Genomic DNA, 6,291 nt, shown 5'->3' with positions numbered 1-6,291 from the left:
CGCCCAAACACAGCCATGGTTTGAGTCCCCTTCTCGGCACTGCCGATCCCTCGGGCGGGACAGCTGAAGCAGGTAGGAAACCGAAGCAGCGTGCCTGGCAGGTACCCCACGCGAGCTACGATTTGATGTGGCTGAAACTCGTGGTGGAATCGATTTGTATAAAACTTCCTTTGGTTTAAATCCCTGCAGGGTGCACTTAAAATCCCATAACTCAGATCAAAACTACCAACTACAGACCAGGCGAAACCACAAGTTTTGATTGATACGCAAACCCTAAAGCAAACTCCAGCCGGCCCGTGGCACACGGCGGGATGCTTCCCGGGGGGGGGTCCAGTTTCCCCGGGGGGGGTGCCAGCTCCTGTGTTATTCCCCCTTCTCCCCCCTCGGCAGCCGCAAGCCGGCAGCCCGCCGGAGCGGGGAGGGGGCTCCTCGGCCGGCCTTGGTGCTGGGCGGTCGTTCCGCAGAACGCCTCGGAGGGCTGCACGAAGGAGCTCGGCCCTCGGCCGTCCCGAACCGGCCGCCGCTCACCTGCCAGCCGGCACCGGCACGGGATCCGCCGTTACCCGCCGACTCGCGGTCCCCGCCGCCCCGGCCCGCCGAACACCAGCGGGCGGGGAGGGAAGGGGCTGCCGGCGCCCGGGGCTCGGTGGATTTGGGGGGCTCTGAGGTGCCGGTTTTCCCTCGGCTCCCTCCCGGCGGCCAGGCGAGGCTGAGGCGAGGCGAGGCTGAGGCGGCGGCCCCGCCCCGCCCCGCCCCGCCCCGCCCCGCCGGCGCGGCTCCCGCGGCCGCGCATTGTGCATCGCGCCGCTGCCCCGGGCGGCAGCGCCGGTCCCGTCCCTCCGGGCTGAGGGGCTGCCGGGCACCAGCACCCCCCAAAAACCCAGCCCAACGCACCCCTCCCGGGCTCGGGCCGGGCCTCCGGCTCCTTCCCCCCCGGCGCACGGTGAGTGGGGGCCGGCGGCGGAGGGGGCCGCGCACCCCCGGCGGCGCGGTCTGGGGCGGGGGGGGGGGGCGAAGCGGCCGCCGCCGGTTCGTGTGCCCGGCGTGGGGCTGGCCCCGGGGAACCGGGTCTGTCCCTGTGTCCCCGTGGGTACCCCCCCCCCCCCCCCGGCGGACAGGGCGGCCGCGGGGACCCCTCCGGCCCCCCCAAGGGCCGGGGGGCGGTCGGGGGGTGCCGGGGAGGTGGGTGAGCCGGCAGCCGCACGGTCTCCGCGCTCTCGGGGGGGCTCCCGGCTTTGTTTATGCCCGTGAAGTGCGATAAAATACCCCTCGTAGCCGTCCGGGTGAATTTGTGTTAATTCTAGACCCGGGGCTTGCGGTTTTTGCACACTACGGGAATATTCAATTAGTGTTTGTGCAGACACTCGTCTCCTTTTTTTCTTTACAGTCTGAAATAGCTATCTCAGGTAACTGGAGTTGACTCTAAATGTGATTCCTGTGGGTTGACTGCTGTAAGCCTTATTCACGCAAGTAAGATCCGTGTGCATGAGTAAGATAATTTTTTGCAGAATGATCTTGCATGTTGCCGCCCTGAAGTGCATCATCTCTGATAGCTTTTGCAGAAGATGGGCTTGTCCGTTTCAATTTTTGCGTGCGCGCAGTCGCTGTTAATTTTGGCGGCTCGTAAGCAATCGTTGGGAAAGGTCCGGTGTCTTCGTTTTCTTCGAGAATACCTTAAGTTGGATGTATGCCAGTGTTTTGATAGCGTAAAAGCAACAAGAGAGACAGCCTTAGAAAAAGGATCGAGGAAATGATTTAGTGTTTACAATGTTCATCGTTTCCAGCCAGCGTACTTTCAAGCGTTTCATTTTAAAGTACAGGAAACAATCAGTTTTTGCGTTTACCAGCATGTTGATTAATAATGGAAAGATAGGTCTAAAACTAAATTTTGATGCTTCATTTGAAAGAAATGCTTTTCATCTGTCTCACACACCTATTAGCTTTTAAGAAAAAGAAGGTTATTAGGTGATGATTAGGCAGCTTGCTTACAATTTGAGTAAAAGAAATAGTTCGATATAGGCTGGCTATAGAATAATGGACATGCTTGGCATCTAGTGTATAGTTGGAAGTAGAGGTGTGGTGCTGCCTCGCAGAACTGTTCTTTGTTCGTAAGTTCCCCCTGTAGCCGAAGCGTAGTGTATCGAAAACTTAGTTCTGGGAGTCAGATGAATACTGCGTATAACTCTAGTTTCTCTGTGGTAGGCTATTAATATGTGACTTACTACGAGACGTGTATTGACGGGGATTTCATATTTATAATATACACCATTGATTGAATGACTTAATGCCTCATCTTTCTTTTTCTCATTATTAATCTAATTAGGGGAAGACTCTGGAAGGAATATGGAATTAAGACACGTTCCCAGTGGATACGCAGTAAAAAAGACACTGCAAAGCAGACAGTGTAAGAGGAATTTCCAAAAGTACTCATCACCCAAGACAGAGCCAGATTTTGAACACTCCTAGGCTTGTGTTTAGGCTCCAGAGTAAATTGCTATATTTGCGGGTCTTTCTTTTCAGTTCTCAAACTTTTGTATCCAGAGTTCTTTGGGGCAACCTTGAGGGAAATGTATCTGTGTAAGCCAAGTTCTGAGTCTTCAACACTTAAGAAAATCAAGCCCTGAGCACTTCAAAAAATCTGATCCTTGGGTTACAGTCATACCTCCCCCCATTTTCATTCTGGAGGCATTTCCTTTTAATTTTGACAGAATTATAGTTGTAAAATGTAGCCACAATAAAGCAAGCCAGTAAAATTACTTTAATTATTTTTTTTTTTTAACATAAAAGCCAGCAGGATTAATGAACAGCTGTATAAATACACAGGATAAAATGCAAGAACAGTAGTAGAACTGCAAGTGGGACTTAATCTTTGAACTAAAATAATAGGTAATGGCTAAAAATAGTATTTCCCGTTTCATCCATTACAATATTTAACTCTATTGTTATTAACTCCAACAAGGTAGATTGGTCCAGAGCTGGAGGCTCTGACCATTCATACCCGCTGACCTTCTGGCCTACTTCTTTATTTTCTTTTGAAGTAGCACTCTTGCATGTGTATTTGATAATAAACCAGAAATGCAAACCAGAAAGCTGTTCTTTAAAGGGAAAATCAGAGCGTTTTGCCGCACAATAGCGGGACTATAATTTCTAGAATGTATTCTGATCTCATGTAGCTCAGTGCAAACTGCTGAGCCGTGTTCAGGTTGCACCTAGATTTACACAAGTGGTTGGTCCCACGCATGGCCAAGAGCATCCTTGCACTGGAAAGAAAATGATTAGGCCTGGTTCTGATCATTTAACGGTGTTGGAAGTGTTTCAACATCACTGCTAGATAAATGCCTTCGTATTAAGGTCAGTGAAAAATTTGCCTCTCCCATAGCCCTGGCCAGAGCCTTTCAAGGAACTGTTGAATTACGAGAGCTGGTAATTATCTGCCTACATCTGTGGCCTGGGACTCCTTGACACTGAGCACAAAGAAGAGAAGAAAATGACAAATGCTTGTCCAGAAGCACGTCCTCGCAGTGGCGTTTGCTTTCCCCTTGGTTTCTTAGGATAACACTGGTGAGTTTGGGGTGTGGAGAAAGCAGTGATTAATTAGCTAGTGCATATCTAACCCTTGGAAGATGGAAAATATTGTGTGGGTATGATTTGAATTAAGTGCTGTTATTCCCTGCTATTAAAGAAATTGCTTGCCTGCTCTACGTCTCAAGTTGGAGTCGTAGGTGATTTTAAAGCATTATTTAAACTGTAGTTTAGGTCCGTTTAAGCAGAAGGGCCAGGGGAAGTCTTTCAATAGGAAAAAATAACAGGTAAAGATTTTCTTGTTTAAGCCTTTTCCTTTTTAGTAGCTGCAAAATCCATGTGTGTGGGAGGGAGGAAAAGGGAGTCGAATGGACCCTCCAAACGAGGAGCTGTGGTGTGGTAAAATTCTGATATTGTTCTCTCGTGCCACCCCACAAATACATTTGCATTTAAAATTTCCAGGCGAGCCAAACTGTAGGACCGGTGCAGAATGCTAAATGAAACCTGCCAGCTAGCTTGGAAAGTGCCACATAACGATGTCGGGTGTTCCCTTGCTCGGACAATTGAGTTGAGGATTGTTTCTTGTAACAATCGTGGATCTGAAACAAAGACAGGTGCAGAAAAAAACCCAAAAGAGACATCAGTTTTATTCTGAGCTATTTTCACTTGGAAGATGTTTACTTTCTGTCACATCACCCTGTGACTGCTGGAAGACTCACAGGAACTGTAAACCCCAAATCCCTTCCCGCCCATCAGCTAGCCACAATATACTCCTTTGTGTCGCTCAGGCTGAAATTCAATCTGCTTGGGAGGCTGACGAGTGGTTCGGGGCGCAGTTGTGATCTGAAAGATATTGGGTATCACCAGGGAGGTACCCTTTATGCCGCTTGTGCGAGCAGACAAAGCAGCTGCTCTTTTGGGGAAACTTGGTGATGCATCTCCTGTATAAGAAGAAAATGTATTTATGCCTAGTGGCAGTGTGATGTAGAAGCCAGGATGATGACAACCGAGGAAAGAACATGAAAGGCATCAGAAAAGCTCAGTGCGTTTTACGTTTTCACGTGTAAAACTTGGGTGTCTGCAGTTACTGGCAATGAACTGTCCTTCTGCAGACAGACCAACGGTGCAGAACAATCTGAGGAGACTGAGGGATGGAAACAGGAAAAGAAAATGAATACTAAGTTAGCCTGTGTTTTGGGTGTGAAAGAGCACACGCAAAGTCACGGGGCTGAAGCAAATCAAGGGCCTGTGGTCAGGCACGGCTGCTGCAGTGACGCAGTAATACAAGGCAGCTCAGTTGTCCGTGATACCCCGGTTACAAATGGAAGAATAACAGGCTTTACGTGTGCTGTGTGGATGCATCTGGCTCCCTGGCTTAAATATAGGACACCTGCCCTTTGAAGACTTGAGAGGGAAGGGAAAGAGCTGATTAGGAGGGCAAAGGGACTGATTTCTGAGGAATGATTAAAAATGCTTAATACAGATACATTATCGAAGAAGCAAAGATGGCAACAATTTCAGGTGTGGGTACTCGAGAGATAATCGCTTAGCCATTGCAAGAGGGTGCAACTAGACTTAACGGGCTGCAAAAGAGAAGGTAACTTGAACATCAAGAAAAGGTTCTTGGTGGAATGAAGCTACTTAAATCTTCCATGAAAAATGCTGGTAGTGTTGTCAGTCGGGGTTTTGTAAAGCTCCTGGAGAGCCCTGGAAAATGTTCTGTGAGGCTGGCAGCTCAGGGTCGCCTCTCCCCTGGCTGAACTGTGCCTGGGGATTAGGGTGGAGGTTTTGGAAAAAAGGCTCTTGAGCGAGCACGCCAACTCCTCTGCTGGGAGTCAGCTTCTCAGCTCCCCGTACGGTCTGCTGGAAGGGTCAGAGTCATTCTCTGCTGGCTTGGATGAGATGCCTGTAGGGAGGGAGATGGGCCGCCTGGATTAATAGATCTTACCCCGTCTTTAGCCTGTGATCCAGAAAATATACGAACACTTATCTTGCTGGCAGCTGACATGTATGCAGTTATTCTGTAAAAGCAAACGCTATAGCATCTCGGATGCCTTTCTGATCACGCGGCAAGGGAGGCTGGGAGGAGGGAAGACACTTTCCTGTGGTGAGCACAGCAGGCTGGGCTAGAAATACTGCTTGGTTTACACTGATTCTGTTAGTTTGTGTCCTTGGACCCATGTTGGATTTTCCTCTTGAGGAAAAGCTAGAAAGCAGCAGGCTTGGGGTGTTTTCCTGCTTTAAGTTCCAGCCATTATCAGCAGAAGAAAAATTTATATTCTTGGACAGTAGTTGCCTCTTCCTTTGCAGAGTCCTGTAATAGACACAACATTGCGTACTTGCCGAAATGCGAAGAGCAACTTCAAAGGGTCGCGCAGCTCTGCTGAAGTTGTAGGCGATGCACAAACAGATTAGAAGGGCTGAGGGCCATGATCCAAAACGCACCGCAGTCGGGGGAGAGACTGCTGCTTTGGATCAGCTCCGGCAGTTCTTCAGTCCAAGATCTCATGTTTGCTTATGTTTGGATTTAATCAGTTTCTTTGGGATTAAGGTATTTTTTAGAATGTGGTTCCAAGAATATAAAGAGGTTGCAATTTTGAACTTAATTAGTTTTATAGTGTTACTGTATACTAGTGATATTGTTCTGCTCCTCACTTCAGATACGAGGTGGGTCAGTTCATGAAAAGTCTGATTAAAGAGACCACTGATAGTATGATGTAGATAGTATGGTATAGTACCTCTCCCGGGTGGTTTGATGTCTTAACATAT

The 6,291-nt window shown here is 48.9% G+C and overlaps 1 protein-coding gene across 7 annotated transcripts in view; it reads left to right on the top strand.

Annotated features, from left to right (window-relative positions):
* The first annotated feature begins 785 nt into the window (after positions 1-785).
* Positions 786-6,291, top strand: part of PRR5 (proline rich 5) — a 94,833-nt gene continuing 89,327 nt past the window's right edge. For 2 of the 7 annotated variants that reach the window (XM_030040950.2, XM_030040944.2), the window contains exons 1-2: positions 786-943; positions 1,388-1,470. The gene's annotated coding sequence lies outside the window, so the exon portion shown is untranslated. Of the gene's footprint in view, positions 944-1,387; positions 1,471-2,323; positions 2,405-3,379; positions 3,562-6,291 lie in introns of all 7 variants that reach the window. The other 5 variants (XM_030040945.2, XM_030040946.2, XM_030040948.2 and 2 more) reach the window with 5 other exon arrangements.

The sequence above is a fragment of the Aquila chrysaetos genome, chromosome 17 (genome assembly GCF_900496995.4).
Source record: "Aquila chrysaetos chrysaetos chromosome 17, bAquChr1.4, whole genome shotgun sequence".
NCBI classification, from domain to species: Eukaryota; Metazoa; Chordata; class Aves; order Accipitriformes; family Accipitridae; genus Aquila; species Aquila chrysaetos.
The sequence above is the reverse complement of the archived record's forward strand: the minus strand, read 5'-3'. Positions and strand labels throughout refer to the sequence as shown.